Source organism: Pristiophorus japonicus, chromosome 15 (genome assembly GCF_044704955.1).
Source record: "Pristiophorus japonicus isolate sPriJap1 chromosome 15, sPriJap1.hap1, whole genome shotgun sequence".
Lineage (NCBI taxonomy): Eukaryota > Metazoa > Chordata > Chondrichthyes > Pristiophoridae > Pristiophorus > Pristiophorus japonicus.
In genome coordinates this window covers 90,967,706-90,988,233 of record NC_091991.1, presented here as the reverse complement: position 1 = coordinate 90,988,233, position 20,528 = coordinate 90,967,706, and positions in this window count along the sequence as shown.

The window sequence follows — 20,528 nt, the reverse complement described above, 5'->3', positions numbered from 1 at the left end:
AATATCCCAGTATTCCCGGTCACACCACAATATCCCAGTATTCCCATCACAGTGCAATATCCCAGTATCCCGTCGCACCGCAATATCCCAGTGTACACGTAACAGTGCAATATCCCAATATTCCCAACAGAGTGAAATATCCCAGTATCCCGTCACACCGCAATATCCCAGTATTCCCATCACAGTGCAATATCCCAGTATTCCCATCGCACCGCAATATCCCAGTATTCCCATCACAGTGCAATATCCCAGTATTTCCGTCACACCGCAATATCCAAGTATTCTCGTCACAGTGCAATTTCCAAGTATTCTCATCACAGCGCAATATCCCAGTATTCCCGTTACAGTGCAATATCCCAGTATCTACGTCACAGCGCAATATCCCAGTATCCCTGTCACGCCGCAATATCCCAGTTTTTCCGCTAGACTACAATATCCCAGTATTCCCGTCACAGTGCAATATCCCAGTATTCCTGTCACAGTGCAGTATCCCAATATTCCCGTCACAGCGCAATATCCCAATATCCCCGTCACTACGCAATATCCCAGTATTTGCGTCACACCGCAATATCCCAGTATTCACCTCCCAGTGCAATATCCCAATATTCCAGTCACACCGCAATATCCCAGTATTCCGGACACACTGCAATATCCAAGTATTCCGGTCACACCGAAATATCCCAGTATTCCCATCATACCGCAAGATCCCAGTATTCCCGGTCGCACCATGATATCCCAGTATTCCCATCACAGTGCAATATCCCAGTATTTCCGTCACACCGCAATATCCCAGTATTCCCATCACAGTGCAATATCCCAACATTTCCGTCACACCGCAATATCCCAGTATTCCCGGTCACACTACAATATCCTAGTATTCCCGCCATAATGCAATATACCAGTATTCCTGTCACACCGCAATATCACAGTATTTCCATCGTACCGCAATATCCCAGCATTCACGATACAGTGCAATATCCCAGTATTCCCATCACAGAGCAATATCCCAGTTTCCCATCACAGTGCAATATCCCAGTATTCCCATCACACTGCAATACCCCAGTTTTCCCATCACACCGCAGTGTCCCAGTATTCCAGTCACACCACAATATCCCAGTATTCCCAATACAGTGCAATATCCCAGTATTCACGTCACAGTGCAATATCCTAGTATTCCCGTCACACTGCAATACCCCAGTTTTCCCATCACACCGCAATATCCCAGTATTCCTGTCAGTGCAATATCCCAGTATTGCCATCATACCGCAATATTCCAGTATTCCCATCACACCGCAATATCCCAATATTCCTGTCACACCGCAATATCCCAGTTTTCCTGTCACACCGCAATATCCCAGTATTCCTGTCACCCCTGCAATATCCCAGTTTTCCCGATACAGTGCAATATCCCAGCATTTCCGTCACACCTCAATATCCCAGTATTCCCGGTCACACCACAATATCCCAGTATTCCCTTCACAGCGCAATATCCTAGTATTCCCGTCACATTGCTATTTCCCACACTTCGCATCACACCGCAATGTCCCAGTATTCCCGTCATACCGCAATATCCCAGTATTTCCATCACAGTGCAATATCCCAGTATCCCGTCGCACCGCAATATCCCAGTGTACACGTAACAGTGCAATATCCCAATATTCCCATCAGAGTGAAATATCCCAGTATCCCGTCACACCGCAATATCCCAGTATTCCCATCACAGTGCAATATCCCAGTATTCCCATCGCACCGCAATATCCCAGTATTCCCATCACAGTGCAATATCCCAGTATTTCCGTCACACCGCAATATCCAAGTATTCTCGTCACAGTGCAATTTCCAAGTATTCTCATCACACCGCAATATCCCAGTATTCCCGTTACAGTGCAATATCCCAGTATCTACGTCACAGCGCAATATCCCAGTATCCCTGTCACGCCGCAATATCCCAGTTTTTCCGCTAGACTACAATATCCCAGTATTCCCGTCACAGTGCAATATCCCAGTATTCCTGTCACAGTGCAGTATCCCAATATTCCCGTCACAGCGCAATATTCCAATATCCCCGTCACTACGCAATATCCCAGTATTTGCGTCACACCGCAATATCCCAGTATTCACCTCCCAGTGCAATATCCCAATATTCCAGTCACACCGCAATATCCCAGTATTCCGGACACACTGCAATATCCAAGTATTCCGGTCACACAGCAATATCCCAGTATTCCCGTCACACCGCAATATCCTAGTATTCCCCTCACAGCGCAATATTCCCGGCACACCGAAATATCCCAGTATTCCCATCATACCGCAATATCCCAGTATTCCCGATACAGTGCAATATCCCAGTATTCCCATCACACCGTACTATCCCTGTATTCCCGTCACACCGCAATATCCCAGTATTCCCGTCACACACCGCAATATCCCAGTATTCCCGGTCACACCACAATATCCCAGTATTCCCATCACACTGCAATATCCCAGTATTCCCGTCACACACCGCAATATCCCAGTATTCCCGGTCACACCATAATATCCCAGTATTCCCATCACACTGCAATATCCCAGAATTCCCATCACACTGCAATATCCCAGTATTCCCGTCACGATGCAATATCGCAGTATTCCCTTCACACTGCAATCGCCCAGTATTTCCCTCACAGTGCAATAACCCAGTGTTCCTGTCTCACCGCAATATCCCAGTATTGCCGTCTCACCGCAGTATTCCAGTAATCCCGTCACACACCACAATATCCAAGTATTCCCGTCACACACCGCACTATCCCAGTATTCCCGTTCGCACCACGATATCCCAGTATTCCCATCACACTGCAATATCCCAGAATTCCTGTCACAGTGCAATATCCCAATATTCCCATCACACCACAATGTCCCAGTATTCCCATCACAGTGCAATATCCCAGCATTCCCGTCTCACTGTAATATCCCAGTCTTCCCGTCACACTGCAATATCCCAGTATTCCTGTCACCACAATATCCCAGTATTCCCGGTCACACCACTATATCCCAGTATTCCCATCACAGTGCAATATCGCAGTAGTCCCGTCACATCGCAATATCCCAGTCTTCCCGTCACACCGCAATATCCCAGTATTCCTGTCACACTGCAATATCCCAGTATTCCCATCACACAGCAATATCCCAGAATTCTGGTCAAACTGCAACATCCCAGTATTCATATCACACAGCAATATCCAAGTATTCCCGTCACAGTGCAATATCCCAGTATTCCCATCATACCGCAATATCCCAGTATTCACGATACAGTGCAATATCCCAGTATTCCCATCACACCGCAATACCCCTGTTTGCCCGTCACACCGCAATATCCCAGTATTCCCATCATACCGCAATATCCCAGTATTCCCGTCACACCGCAATAACCCTGTTTTCCCGTCACATCGCAATATCCCAGTATTCCCATCACAGTGCAATATCCCAGTGTTCCCGTCACAGTGCAATATCCCAGTACTCCCATCACAGGGCAATATCTAAGTATTCCCGTCACACTGCAATACCCCAGGATTCTCGGTCACACCGCAATACCCCTGTTTTCCCGTCGCACCGCAACATCCCAGTATTCCCGTCACACCGCAATATCCCAGTTTTCCCATCACAGTGCAATATCCCAGTATTCCCATCACAATGCAATATCCCAGTATTCCCGTCACAGTGCAATATCCCAACATTTCCGTCACACTGCAATATCCCAGTATTCCCGGTCACACTACAATATCCTAGTATTCCCGCCATAATGCAATATACCAGTATTCTTGTCACACCGCAATATCACAGTATTTCCATCGTACCGCAATATCCCAGCATTCACTACAGTGCAATATCCCAGTATTCCCATCACAGAGCAATATCCCAGTTTCCCATCACAGTGCAATATCCCAGTATTCCCATCACACTGCAATACCCCAGTTTTCCCATCACACCGCAGTGTCCCAGTATTCCCGTCACACCGCAATATCCCAGTATTCCCAATACAGTGCAATATCCCAGTATTCACGTCACAGTGCAATATCCTAGTATTCCCGTCACACTGCAATACCCCAGTTTTCCCATCACACCGCAATATCCCAGTATTCCTGTCAGTGCAATATCCCAGTATTACCATCATACCGCAATATTCCAGTATTCCCATCACACCACAATATCCCAATATTCCTGTCACACTGCAATATCCCAGTTTTCCTATCACACCGCAATATCCCAGTATTCCTGTCACCTCTGCAATATCCCAGTTTTCCCGATACAGTGCAATATCCCAGCATTTCCGTCACACCTCAATCACCCAGTATTCCCGGTCACACCACAATATCCCAGTATTCCCATCACAGCGCAATATCCCAGTATTCCCATCACATTGCTATTTCCCACACTTCGCATCACACCGCAATATCCCAGTATTCCCGTCATACCGCAATATCCTAGTATTTCCATCACAGTGCAATATCCCAGTATCCCGTCGCACCACAATATCCCAGTGTACACGTAACAGTGCAATATCCCAATATTCCCATCAGAGTGAAATATCCCAGTATCCCGTCACACCGCAATATCCCAGTATTCCCATCACAGTGCAATATTCCAGTATTCCCATCACACCGCAATATCCCAGTATTCCCATCACAGTGCAATATCCCAGTATTTTCGTCACACCGCAATATCCCAGTATTCTCGTCACAGTGCAATTTCCAAGTATTCTCATCACAGCGCAATATCCCAGTGTTCCCGTCACAGTGCAATATCCCAGTATCCACGTCACAGCGCAATTTCCCAGTATCCCTGTCACGCCGCAATATCCCAGTTTTTCCGCTAGACTGCAATATCCCAGTATTCCCGTCACAGTGCAATATCCCAGTATTCCTGTCACAGTGCAGTATCCCAATATTCCCGTCACACCGCAATATCCCCGTCACACCGCAATATCCTAGTATTCTCGTCACAGCGCAATATCCCAATATCCCCGTCACACGGCAATATCCCAGTATTTTCGTCACAGCGCAATATCCCAATATCCCCGTCACACCGCAATATCCCAGTATTTGCGTCACACCGCAATATCCCAGTATTCCCCTCCCAGTGCAATATCCCAATATTCCAGTCACACCTCAATATCCCAGTATTCCCGTCACAGCGCAATATCCCAGTATTCCGGACACACTGCAATATCCAAGTATTCCGGTCACACAGCAATATCCCAGTATTCCCGTCACACCGCAATATCCCAGTATTCCCGTCACAGCGCAATATCCCAGTATTCCTGTCACACTGCAATATCCCAGTATTCCCGTCACACCGAAATATCCCAGTATTCCCATCATACCGCAATATCCCAGTATTCCCGTCACAGCGCAATATCCCAGTCTTCCGGACACACTGCAATATCCAAGTATTCCGGTCACACAGCAATATCCCAGTATTCCCGTCACACCGCAATATCCCAGTATTCCCCTCCCAGTGCAATATCCCAATATTCCGGTCACACCTCAATATCCCAGTATTCCCGTCACAGCGCAATATCCCAGTATACCGGACACACTGCAATATCCAAGTATTCCGCTCACACAGCAATATCCCAGTATTCCCGTTACACCGCAATATCCCAGTATTTCCGTCACAGCGCAATATCCCAGTATTCCTGTCACACTGCAATATCCCAGTATTCCCGTCACACCGAAATATCCCAGTATTCCCATCATACCGTAATATCCCAGTATTCCCGATACAGTGCAATATCCCAGTATTCCCATCACACCGTACTATCCCTGTATTCCCATCACACCGCAATATCCCAGTATTCCCGTCACACACCGCAATATCCCAGTATTCCCATCACACTGCAATATCCCAGAATTCCCATCACACTGCAATATCCCAGTATTCCCGTCACAATGCAATATCGCAGTATTCCCGTCACACTGCAATCGCCCAGTATTTCCCTCACAGTGCAATAACCCAGTGTTCCTGTCTCACCGCAATATCCCAGTATTTCCATCACAGTGCAATATCCCAGTATCCCGTCGCACCGCAATATCCCAGTGTACACGTAACAGTGCAATATCCCAATATTCCCAACAGAGTGAAATATCCCAGTATCCCGTCACACCGCAATATCCCAGTATTCCCATCACAGTGCAATATCCCAGTATTCCCATCGCACCGCAATATCCCAGTATTCCCATCACAGTGCAATATCCCAGTATTTCCGTCACACCGCAATATCCAAGTATTCTCGTCACAGTGCAATTTCCAAGTATTCTCATCACACAGCAATATCCAAGTATTCCCGTCACAGTGCAATATCCCAGTATTCCCATCATACCGCAATATCCCAGTATTCACGATACAGTGCAATATCCCAGTATTCCCATCACACCGCAATACCCCTGTTTGCCCGTCACACCGCAATATCCCAGTATTCCCATCATACCGCAATATCCCAGTATTCCCGTCACACCGCAATAACCCTGTTTTCCCGTCACATCGCAATATCCCAGTATTCCCATCACAGTGCAATATCCCAGTGTTCCCGTCACAGTGCAATATCCCAGTACTCCCATCACAGGGCAATATCTAAGTATTCCCGTCACACTGCAATACCCCAGGATTCTCGGTCACACCGCAATACCCCTGTTTTCCCGTCGCACCGCAACATCCCAGTATTCCCGTCACACCGCAATATCCCAGTTTTCCCATCACAGTGCAATATCCCAGTATTCCCATCACAATGCAATATCCCAGTATTCCCGTCACAGTGCAATATCCCAACATTTCCGTCACACTGCAATATCCCAGTATTCCCGGTCACACTACAATATCCTAGTATTCCCGCCATAATGCAATATACCAGTATTCTTGTCACACCGCAATATCACAGTATTTCCATCGTACCGCAATATCCCAGCATTCACTATACAGTGCAATATCCCAGTATTCCCATCACAGAGCAATATCCCAGTTTCCCATCACAGTGCAATATCCCAGTATTCCCATCACACTGCAATACCCCAGTTTTCCCATCACACCGCAGTGTCCCAGTATTCCCGTCACACCGCAATATCCCAGTATTCCCAATACAGTGCAATATCCCAGTATTCACGTCACAGTGCAATATCCTAGTATTCCCGTCACACTGCAATACCCCAGTTTTCCCATCACACCGCAATATCCCAGTATTCCTGTCAGTGCAATATCCCAGTATTACCATCATACCGCAATATTCCAGTATTCCCATCACACCACAATATCCCAATATTCCTGTCACACTGCAATATCCCAGTTTTCCTATCACACCGCAATATCCCAGTATTCCTGTCACCTCTGCAATATCCCAGTTTTCCCGATACAGTGCAATATCCCAGCATTTCCGTCACACCTCAATCACCCAGTATTCCCGGTCACACCACAATATCCCAGTATTCCCATCACAGCGCAATATCCCAGTATTCCCATCACATTGCTATTTCCCACACTTCGCATCACACCGCAATATCCCAGTATTCCCGTCATACCGCAATATCCTAGTATTTCCATCACAGTGCAATATCCCAGTATCCCGTCGCACCACAATATCCCAGTGTACACGTAACAGTGCAATATCCCAATATTCCCATCAGAGTGAAATATCCCAGTATCCCGTCACACCGCAATATCCCAGTATTCCCATCACAGTGCAATATTCCAGTATTCCCATCACACCGCAATATCCCAGTATTCCCATCACAGTGCAATATCCCAGTATTTTCGTCACACCGCAATATCCCAGTATTCTCGTCACAGTGCAATTTCCAAGTATTCTCATCACAGCGCAATATCCCAGTGTTCCCGTCACAGTGCAATATCCCAGTATCCACGTCACAGCGCAATTTCCCAGTATCCCTGTCACGCCGCAATATCCCAGTTTTTCCGCTAGACTGCAATATCCCAGTATTCCCGTCACAGTGCAATATCCCAGTATTCCTGTCACAGTGCAGTATCCCAATATTCCCGTCACACCGCAATATCCCCGTCACACCGCAATATCCTAGTATTCTCGTCACAGCGCAATATCCCAATATCCCCGTCACACGGCAATATCCCAGTATTTTCGTCACAGCGCAATATCCCAATATCCCCGTCACACCGCAATATCCCAGTATTTGCGTCACACCGCAATATCCCAGTATTCCCCTCCCAGTGCAATATCCCAATATTCCAGTCACACCTCAATATCCCAGTATTCCCGTCACAGCGCAATATCCCAGTATTCCGGACACACTGCAATATCCAAGTATTCCGGTCACACAGCAATATCCCAGTATTCCCGTCACACCGCAATATCCCAGTATTCCCGTCACAGCGCAATATCCCAGTATTCCTGTCACACTGCAATATCCCAGTATTCCCGTCACACCGAAATATCCCAGTATTCCCATCATACCGCAATATCCCAGTATTCCCGTCACAGCGCAATATCCCAGTCTTCCGGACACACTGCAATATCCAAGTATTCCGGTCACACAGCAATATCCCAGTATTCCCGTCACACCGCAATATCCCAGTATTCCCCTCCCAGTGCAATATCCCAATATTCCGGTCACACCTCAATATCCCAGTATTCCCGTCACAGCGCAATATCCCAGTATACCGGACACACTGCAATATCCAAGTATTCCGCTCACACAGCAATATCCCAGTATTCCCGTTACACCGCAATATCCCAGTATTTCCGTCACAGCGCAATATCCCAGTATTCCTGTCACACTGCAATATCCCAGTATTCCCGTCACACCGAAATATCCCAGTATTCCCATCATACCGTAATATCCCAGTATTCCCGATACAGTGCAATATCCCAGTATTCCCATCACACCGTACTATCCCTGTATTCCCATCACACCGCAATATCCCAGTATTCCCGTCACACACCGCAATATCCCAGTATTCCCATCACACTGCAATATCCCAGAATTCCCATCACACTGCAATATCCCAGTATTCCCGTCACAATGCAATATCGCAGTATTCCCGTCACACTGCAATCGCCCAGTATTTCCCTCACAGTGCAATAACCCAGTGTTCCTGTCTCACCGCAATATCCCAGTATTTCCATCACAGTGCAATATCCCAGTATCCCGTCGCACCGCAATATCCCAGTGTACACGTAACAGTGCAATATCCCAATATTCCCAACAGAGTGAAATATCCCAGTATCCCGTCACACCGCAATATCCCAGTATTCCCATCACAGTGCAATATCCCAGTATTCCCATCGCACCGCAATATCCCAGTATTCCCATCACAGTGCAATATCCCAGTATTTCCGTCACACCGCAATATCCAAGTATTCTCGTCACAGTGCAATTTCCAAGTATTCTCATCACAGCGCAATATCCCAGTATTCCCGTTACAGTGCAATATCCCAGTATCTACGTCACAGCGCAATATCCCAGTATCCCTGTCACGCCGCAATATCCCAGTTTTTCCGCTAGACTACAATATCCCAGTATTCCCGTCACAGTGCAATATCCCAGTATTCCTGTCACAGTGCAGTATCCCAATATTCCCGTCACAGCGCAATATCCCAATATCCCCGTCACTACGCAATATCCCAGTATTTGCGTCACACCGCAATATCCCAGTATTCACCTCCCAGTGCAATATCCCAATATTCCAGTCACACCGCAATATCCCAGTATTCCGGACACACTGCAATATCCAAGTATTCCGGTCACACCGAAATATCCCAGTATTCCCATCATACCGCAAGATCCCAGTATTCCCGGTCGCACCATGATATCCCAGTATTCCCATCACAGTGCAATATCCCAGTATTTCCGTCACACCGCAATATCCCAGTATTCCCATCACAGTGCAATATCCCAACATTTCCGTCACACCGCAATATCCCAGTATTCCCGGTCACACTACAATATCCTAGTATTCCCGCCATAATGCAATATACCAGTATTCCTGTCACACCGCAATATCACAGTATTTCCATCGTACCGCAATATCCCAGCATTCACGATACAGTGCAATATCCCAGTATTCCCATCACAGAGCAATATCCCAGTTTCCCATCACAGTGCAATATCCCAGTATTCCCATCACACTGCAATACCCCAGTTTTCCCATCACACCGCAGTGTCCCAGTATTCCAGTCACACCGCAATATCCCAGTATTCCCAATACAGTGCAATATCCCAGTATTCACGTCACAGTGCAATATCCTAGTATTCCCGTCACACTGCAATACCCCAGTTTTCCCATCACACCGCAATATCCCAGTATTCCTGTCAGTGCAATATCCCAGTATTGCCATCATACCGCAATATTCCAGTATTCCCATCACACCGCAATATCCCAATATTCCTGTCACACCGCAATATCCCAGTTTTCCTGTCACACCGCAATATCCCAGTATTCCTGTCACCCCTGCAATATCCCAGTTTTCCCGATACAGTGCAATATCCCAGCATTTCCGTCACACCTCAATATCCCAGTATTCCCGGTCACACCACAATATCCCAGTATTCCCATCACAGCGCAATATCCTAGTATTCCCGTCACATTGCTATTTCCCACACTTCGCATCACACCGCAATGTCCCAGTATTCCCGTCATACCGCAATATCCCAGTATTTCCATCACAGTGCAATATCCCAGTATCCCGTCGCACCGCAATATCCCAGTGTACACGTAACAGTGCAATATCCCAATATTCCCATCAGAGTGAAATATCCCAGTATCCCGTCACACCGCAATATCCCAGTATTCCCATCACAGTGCAATATCCCAGTATTCCCATCGCACCGCAATATCCCAGTATTCCCATCACAGTGCAATATCCCAGTATTTCCGTCACACCGCAATATCCAAGTATTCTCGTCACAGTGCAATTTCCAAGTATTCTCATCACACCGCAATATCCCAGTATTCCCGTTACAGTGCAATATCCCAGTATCTACGTCACAGCGCAATATCCCAGTATCCCTGTCACGCCGCAATATCCCAGTTTTTCCGCTAGACTACAATATCCCAGTATTCCCGTCACAGTGCAATATCCCAGTATTCCTGTCACAGTGCAGTATCCCAATATTCCCGTCACAGCGCAATATTCCAATATCCCCGTCACTACGCAATATCCCAGTATTTGCGTCACACCGCAATATCCCAGTATTCACCTCCCAGTGCAATATCCCAATATTCCAGTCACACCGCAATATCCCAGTATTCCGGACACACTGCAATATCCAAGTATTCCGGTCACACAGCAATATCCCAGTATTCCCGTCACACCGCAATATCCTAGTATTCCCCTCACAGCGCAATATTCCCGGCACACCGAAATATCCCAGTATTCCCATCATACCGCAATATCCCAGTATTCCCGATACAGTGCAATATCCCAGTATTCCCATCACACCGTACTATCCCTGTATTCCCGTCACACCGCAATATCCCAGTATTCCCGTCACACACCGCAATATCCCAGTATTCCCGGTCACACCACAATATCCCAGTATTCCCATCACACTGCAATATCCCAGTATTCCCGTCACACACCGCAATATCCCAGTATTCCCGGTCACACCATAATATCCCAGTATTCCCATCACACTGCAATATCCCAGAATTCCCATCACACTGCAATATCCCAGTATTCCCGTCACGATGCAATATCGCAGTATTCCCTTCACACTGCAATCGCCCAGTATTTCCCTCACAGTGCAATAACCCAGTGTTCCTGTCTCACCGCAATATCCCAGTATTGCCGTCTCACCGCAGTATTCCAGTAATCCCGTCACACACCACAATATCCAAGTATTCCCGTCACACACCGCACTATCCCAGTATTCCCGTTCGCACCACGATATCCCAGTATTCCCATCACACTGCAATATCCCAGAATTCCTGTCACAGTGCAATATCCCAATATTCCCATCACACCACAATGTCCCAGTATTCCCATCACAGTGCAATATCCCAGCATTCCCGTCTCACCGTAATATCCCAGTCTTCCCGTCACACTGCAATATCCCAGTATTCCTGTCACCACAATATCCCAGTATTCCCGGTCACACCACTATATCCCAGTATTCCCATCACAGTGCAATATCGCAGTAGTCCCGTCACATCGCAATATCCCAGTCTTCCCGTCACACCGCAATATCCCAGTATTCCTGTCACACTGCAATATCCCAGTATTCCCATCACACAGCAATATCCCAGAATTCTGGTCAAACTGCAACATCCCAGTATTCATATCACACAGCAATATCCAAGTATTCCCGTCACAGTGCAATATCCCAGTATTCCCATCATACCGCAATATCCCAGTATTCACGATACAGTGCAATATCCCAGTATTCCCATCACACCGCAATACCCCTGTTTGCCCGTCACACCGCAATATCCCAGTATTCCCATCATACCGCAATATCCCAGTATTCCCGTCACACCGCAATAACCCTGTTTTCCCGTCACATCGCAATATCCCAGTATTCCCATCACAGTGCAATATCCCAGTGTTCCCGTCACAGTGCAATATCCCAGTACTCCCATCACAGGGCAATATCTAAGTATTCCCGTCACACTGCAATACCCCAGGATTCTCGGTCACACCGCAATACCCCTGTTTTCCCGTCGCACCGCAACATCCCAGTATTCCCGTCACACCGCAATATCCCAGTTTTCCCATCACAGTGCAATATCCCAGTATTCCCATCACAATGCAATATCCCAGTATTCCCGTCACAGTGCAATATCCCAACATTTCCGTCACACTGCAATATCCCAGTATTCCCGGTCACACTACAATATCCTAGTATTCCCGCCATAATGCAATATACCAGTATTCTTGTCACACCGCAATATCACAGTATTTCCATCGTACCGCAATATCCCAGCATTCACTATACAGTGCAATATCCCAGTATTCCCATCACAGAGCAATATCCCAGTTTCCCATCACAGTGCAATATCCCAGTATTCCCATCACACTGCAATACCCCAGTTTTCCCATCACACCGCAGTGTCCCAGTATTCCCGTCACACCGCAATATCCCAGTATTCCCAATACAGTGCAATATCCCAGTATTCACGTCACAGTGCAATATCCTAGTATTCCCGTCACACTGCAATACCCCAGTTTTCCCATCACACCGCAATATCCCAGTATTCCTGTCAGTGCAATATCCCAGTATTACCATCATACCGCAATATTCCAGTATTCCCATCACACCACAATATCCCAATATTCCTGTCACACTGCAATATCCCAGTTTTCCTATCACACCGCAATATCCCAGTATTCCTGTCACCTCTGCAATATCCCAGTTTTCCCGATACAGTGCAATATCCCAGCATTTCCGTCACACCTCAATCACCCAGTATTCCCGGTCACACCACAATATCCCAGTATTCCCATCACAGCGCAATATCCCAGTATTCCCATCACATTGCTATTTCCCACACTTCGCATCACACCGCAATATCCCAGTATTCCCGTCATACCGCAATATCCTAGTATTTCCATCACAGTGCAATATCCCAGTATCCCGTCGCACCACAATATCCCAGTGTACACGTAACAGTGCAATATCCCAATATTCCCATCAGAGTGAAATATCCCAGTATCCCGTCACACCGCAATATCCCAGTATTCCCATCACAGTGCAATATTCCAGTATTCCCATCACACCGCAATATCCCAGTATTCCCATCACAGTGCAATATCCCAGTATTTTCGTCACACCGCAATATCCCAGTATTCTCGTCACAGTGCAATTTCCAAGTATTCTCATCACAGCGCAATATCCCAGTGTTCCCGTCACAGTGCAATATCCCAGTATCCACGTCACAGCGCAATTTCCCAGTATCCCTGTCACGCCGCAATATCCCAGTTTTTCCGCTAGACTGCAATATCCCAGTATTCCCGTCACAGTGCAATATCCCAGTATTCCTGTCACAGTGCAGTATCCCAATATTCCCGTCACACCGCAATATCCCCGTCACACCGCAATATCCAAGTATTCTCGTCACAGCGCAATATCCCAATATCCCCGTCACACGGCAATATCCCAGTATTTTCGTCACAGCGCAATATCCCAATATCCCCGTCACACCGCAATATCCCAGTATTTGCGTCACACCGCAATATCCCAGTATTCCCCTCCCAGTGCAATATCCCAATATTCCAGTCACACCTCAATATCCCAGTATTCCCGTCACAGCGCAATATCCCAGTATTCCGGACACACTGCAATATCCAAGTATTCCGGTCACACAGCAATATCCCAGTATTCCCGTCACACCGCAATATCCCAGTATTCCCGTCACAGCGCAATATCCCAGTATTCCTGTCACACTGCAATATCCCAGTATTCCCGTCACACCGAAATATCCCAGTATTCCCATCATACCGCAATATCCCAGTATTCCCGTCACAGCGCAATATCCCAGTCTTCCGGACACACTGCAATATCCAAGTATTCCGGTCACACAGCAATATCCCAGTATTCCCGTCACACCGCAATATCCCAGTATTCCCCTCCCAGTGCAATATCCCAATATTCCGGTCACACCTCAATATCCCAGTATTCCCGTCACAGCGCAATATCCCAGTATACCGGACACACTGCAATATCCAAGTATTCCGCTCACACAGCAATATCCCAGTATTCCCGTTACACCGCAATATCCCAGTATTTCCGTCACAGCGCAATATCCCAGTATTCCTGTCACACTGCAATATCCCAGTATTCCCGTCACACCGAAATATCCCAGTATTCCCATCATACCGTAATATCCCAGTATTCCCGATACAGTGCAATATCCCAGTATTCCCATCACACCGTACTATCCCTGTATTCCCATCACACCGCAATATCCCAGTATTCCCGTCACACACCGCAATATCCCAGTATTCCCATCACACTGCAATATCCCAGAATTCCCATCACACTGCAATATCCCAGTATTCCCGTCACAATGCAATATCGCAGTATTCCCGTCACACTGCAATCGCCCAGTATTTCCCTCACAGTGCAATAACCCAGTGTTCCTGTCTCACCGCAATATCCCAGTATTGCCGTCTCACCGCAGTATTCCAGTAATCCCGTCACACACCACAATATCCAAGTATTCCCGTCACACACCGCACTATCCCAGTATTCCCGGTCACACCACAATATCCAAGTATTCCCGGTCGCACCACGATATCCCAGTATTCCCATCACACTGCAATATCCCAGAATTCCTGTCACAGTGCAATATCCCAATATTCCCATCACACCACAATGTCCCAGTATTCCCATCACAGTGCAATATCCCAGCATTCCCGTCTCACCGTAATATCCCAGTCTTCCCGTCACACTGCAATATCCCAGTATTCCTGTCACTACAATATCCCAGTATTCCCGGTCACACCACTATATCCCAGTATTCCCATCGCAGTGCAATATCCCAGTCTTCCCGTCACACCGCAATATCCCAGTATTCCTGTCACACTGCAATATCCCAGTATTCCCATCACACAGCAATATCCCAGAATTCTGGTCAAACTGCAACATCCCAGTATTCATATCACACAGCAATATCCAAGTATTCCCGTCACAGTGCAATATCCCAGTATTCCCATCATACCGCAATATCCCAGTATTCACGATACAGTGCAATATCCCAGTATTCCCATCACACCGCAATACCCCTGTTTGCCCGTCACACCGCAATATCCCAGTATTCCCGTCATACCGCAATATCCCAGTATTCCCGTCACACCGCAATCACCCTGTTTTCCCGTCACATCGCAATATCCCAGTATTCCCATCACAGTGCAATATCCCAGTGTTCCCGTCACAGTGCAATATCCCAGTACTCCCATCACAGTGCAATATCTAAGTATTCCTGTCACACTGCAATACCCCAGGATTCTCGGTCACACCGCAATACCCCTGTTTTCCTGTCGCACCGCAACATCCCAGTATTCCCGTCACACCGCAATATCCCAGTTTTCCCATCACAGTGCAATATCCCAGTATTCCCATCACAATGCAATATCCCAGTATTCCCGTCACAGTGCAATATCCCAACATTTCCGTCACACCGCAATATCCCAGTATTCCCGGTCACACTACAATATCCTAGTATTCCCGCCATAATGCAATATACCAGTATTCTTGTCACACCGCAATATCACAGTATTTCCATCGTACCGCAATATCCCAGCATTCACGATACAGTGCAATATCCCAGTATTCCCATCACAGAGCAATATCCCAGTTTCCCATCACAGTGCAATATCCCAGTATTCCCATCACACTGCAATACCCCAGTTTTCCCATCACACCGCAGTGTCCCAGTATTCCCGTCACACCGCAATATCCCAGTATTCCCAATACAGTGCAATATCCCAGTATTCACGTCACAGTGCAATATCCTAGTATTCCCGTCACACTGCAATACCCCAGTTTTCCCATCACACCGCAATATCCCAGTATTCCTGTCAGTGCAATATCCCAGTATTACCATCATACCGCAATATTCCAGTATTCCCATCACACCGCAAAATCCCAATATTCCTGTCACACCGCAATATCACAGTTTTCCTGTCACACCGCAATATCCCAGTATTCCTGTCACCCCTGCAATATCCCAGTTTTCCCGATACAGTGCAATATCCCAGCATTTCCGTCACACCTCAAAATCCCAGTATTCCCGGTCACACCACAATATCCCAGTATTCCCATCACAGCGCAATATCCCAGTATTCCCATCATATTGCTATTTCCCACACTTCGCATCACACCGCAATATCCCAGTATTCCCGTCATACCGCAATATCCCAGTATTTCCATCACAGTGCAATATCCCAGTATTCCGTCGCACTGCAATATCCCAGTGTACACGTAACAGTGCAATATCCCAATATTCCCATCACAGTGCAATATCCCAGCATTCCCGTCTCACCGTAATATCCCAGTCTTCCCGTCACACTGCAATATCCCAGTATTCCTGTCACCACAATATCCCAGTATTCACGGTCACACCACTATATCCCAGTATTCCCATCACAGTGCAATATCCCAGTCTTCCCGTCACACCGCAATATCCCAGTATTCCTGTCACACTGCAATATCCCAGTATTCCCATCACACAGCAATATCCCAGAATTCTGGTCAAACTGCAACATCCCAGTATTCATATCACACAGCAATATCCCAGTATTCCCATCACACCGCAATACCCCTGTTTGCCCGTCACACCGCAATATCCTAGTATTCCCGTCATACCGCAATATCCCAGTATTCCCGTCACACCGCAATCACCCTGTTTTCCCGTCACATCGCAATATCCCAGTATTCCCATCACAGTGCAATATCCCAGTGTTCCCGTCACAGTGCAATATCCCAGTACTCCCATCACAGTGCAATATCTAAGTATTCCTGTCACACTGCAATACTCCAGGATTCTCGGTCACACCGCAATACCCCTGTTTTCCCGTCGCACCGCAACATCCCAGTATTCCCGTCACACCGCAATATCCCAGTTTTCCCATCACAGTGCAATATCCCAGTATTCCCATCACAATGCAATATCCCAGTATTCCCGTCACAGTGCAATATCCCAACATTTCCGTCACACCGCAATATCCCAGTATTCCCGGTCACACTACAATATCCTAGTATTCCCGCCATAATGCAATATACCAGTATTCTTGTCACACCGCAATATCACAGTATTTCCATCGTACCGCAATATCCCAGCATTCACGATACAGTGCAATATCCCAGTATTCCCATCACAGAGCAATATCCCAGTTTCCCATCACAGTGCAATATCCCAGTATTCCCATCACACTGCAATACCCCAGTTTTCCCATCACACCGCAGTGTCCCAGTATTCCCGTCACACCGCAATATCCCAGTATTCCCAATACAGTGCAATATCCCAGTATTCACGTCACAGTGCAATATCCTAGTATTCCCGTCACACTGCAATACCCCAGTTTTCCCATCACACCGCAATATCCCAGTATTCCTGTCAGTGCAATATCCCAGTATTACCATCATACCGCAATATTCCAGTATTCCCATCACACCGCAATATCCCAAATTCCTGTCACACCGCAATATCCCAGTTTTCCTGTCACACCGCAATATCCCAGTATTCCTGTCACCCCTGCAATATCCCAGTTTTCCCGATACAGTGCAATATCCCAGCATTTCCGTCACACCTCAATATCCCAGTATTCCCGGTCACACCACAATATCCCAGTATTCCCATCACAGCGCAATATCCCAGTATTCCCATCATATTGCTATTTCCCACACTTCGCATCACACCGCAATATCCCAGTATTCCCGTCATACCGCAATATCCCAGTATTTCCATCACAGTGCAATATCCCAGTATTCCGTCGCACTGCAATATCCCAGTGTACACGTAACAGTGCAATATCCCAATATTCCCATCAGAGTGAAATATCCCAGTATCCCGTCACACCGCAATATCCCAGTATTCCCATCACAGTGCAATATCCCAGTATTTCCGTCACACCGCAATATCCCAGTATTCTCGTCACAGTGCAATTTCCAAGTATTCTCATCACAGCGCAATATCCCAGTGTTCCCGTCACAGTGCAATATCCCAGTATCCACGTCACAGCGCAATTTCCCAGTATCCCTGTCACGCCGCAATATCCCAGTTTTTCCGCTAGACTGCAATATCCCAGTATTCCCGTCACAGTGCAATATCCCAGTATTCCTGTCACAGTGCAGTATCCCAATATTCCCGTCACACCGCAATATCCCCGTCACACCGCAATATCCCAGTATTCTCGTCACAGCGCAATATCCCAATATCCCCGTCACACCGCAATATCCCAGTATATGCGTCACACCGCAATATCCCAGTATTCCCCTCCCAGTGCAATATCCCAATATTCCAGTCACACCTCAATATCCCAGTATTCCCGTCACAGCGCAATATCCCAGTATTCCGGACACACTGCAATATCCAAGTATTCCAGTCACACAGCAATATCCCAGTATTCCCGTCACAGCGCAATAACCCAGTATTCCTGTCACACTGCAATATCCCAGTATTCCCGTCACACCGAAATATCCCAGTATTCCCGTCACACCGCAATATCCCAGTATTCTCCCTCCCAGTGCAATATCCCAATATTCCGGTCACACCTCAATATCCCAGTATTCCCGTCACAGCGCAATATCCCAGTATACTGGACACACTGCAATATCCAAGTATTCCGGTCACACAGCAATATCCCAGTATTCCCGTCACACCGCAATATCCCAGTATTCCCGTCACAGCGCAATATCCCAGTATTCCTGTCACACTGCAATATCCCAGTATTCCCGTCACACCGAAATATCCCAGTATTCCCATCATACCGCAATATCCCAGTATTCCCGATACAGTGCAATATCCCAGTATTCCCATCACACCGTACTATCCCTGTATTCCCATCACACCGCAATATCCCAGTATTCCCGTCACACACTGCAATATCCCAGTATTCCCGGTCACACCATAATATCCCAGTATTCCCATCACACTGCAATATCCCAGAATTCCCATCACACTGCAACATCCCAGTATTCCCGTCACAATGCAATATCGCAGTATTCCCGTCACACTGCAATAGCCCAGTATTTCCCTCACAGTGCAATATCCCAGTGTTCCTGTCTCACCGCAATATCCCAGTATTCCCGTCTCACCGCAATATTCCAGTAATCCCGTCACACACCACAATATCCAAGTATTCCCGTCACACACCGCTCTATTCCAGTATTCCCGGTCACACCGCAATATCCAAGTATTCCCGGTCGCACTATGATATCCCAGTATTCCCATCACACTGCAATATCCCAGAATTCCTGTCACACTGCAATATCCCAGAATTCCCATCACACTGCAATATCCCAGTATTCCCATCACACTGCAATTTCCCAGTATTCTCATCACAGTGCAATATCCCAATATTCCCATCACAACACAATGTCCCAGTATTCCCATCACAGTGCAATATCACAGCATTCCCATCTCACCGCAATATCCCAGTCTTCCCGTCACACTGCAATATCCCAGTATTCCTGTCACCACAATATCCCATTATTCCCGGTCACACCGCTATATCCCAGTATTCCCATCACAGCGCAATATCGTAGTAGTCCCGTCACATCGCAATATCCCAGTCTTCCCGTCACACCGCAATATCACAGTATTCCTCTCACACCGCAATATCCCAGTATTCCCATTACAGTGCAATATCCCAGTATTCCCATCTGAATGCAATATACCAGTATTCCCGTCACACTGCAACTTCCCAGTAGTCTCGTCACACCGCAATATCCCAGTATTCCTGTCACACCACAATATCCCAGTATTCCCATCACACAGCAATATACCAGTATTCATATCACACAGCAATATCCAAGTATTCCTGTCACAGTGCAATATCCCAGTATTCCCATCATACTGCAACA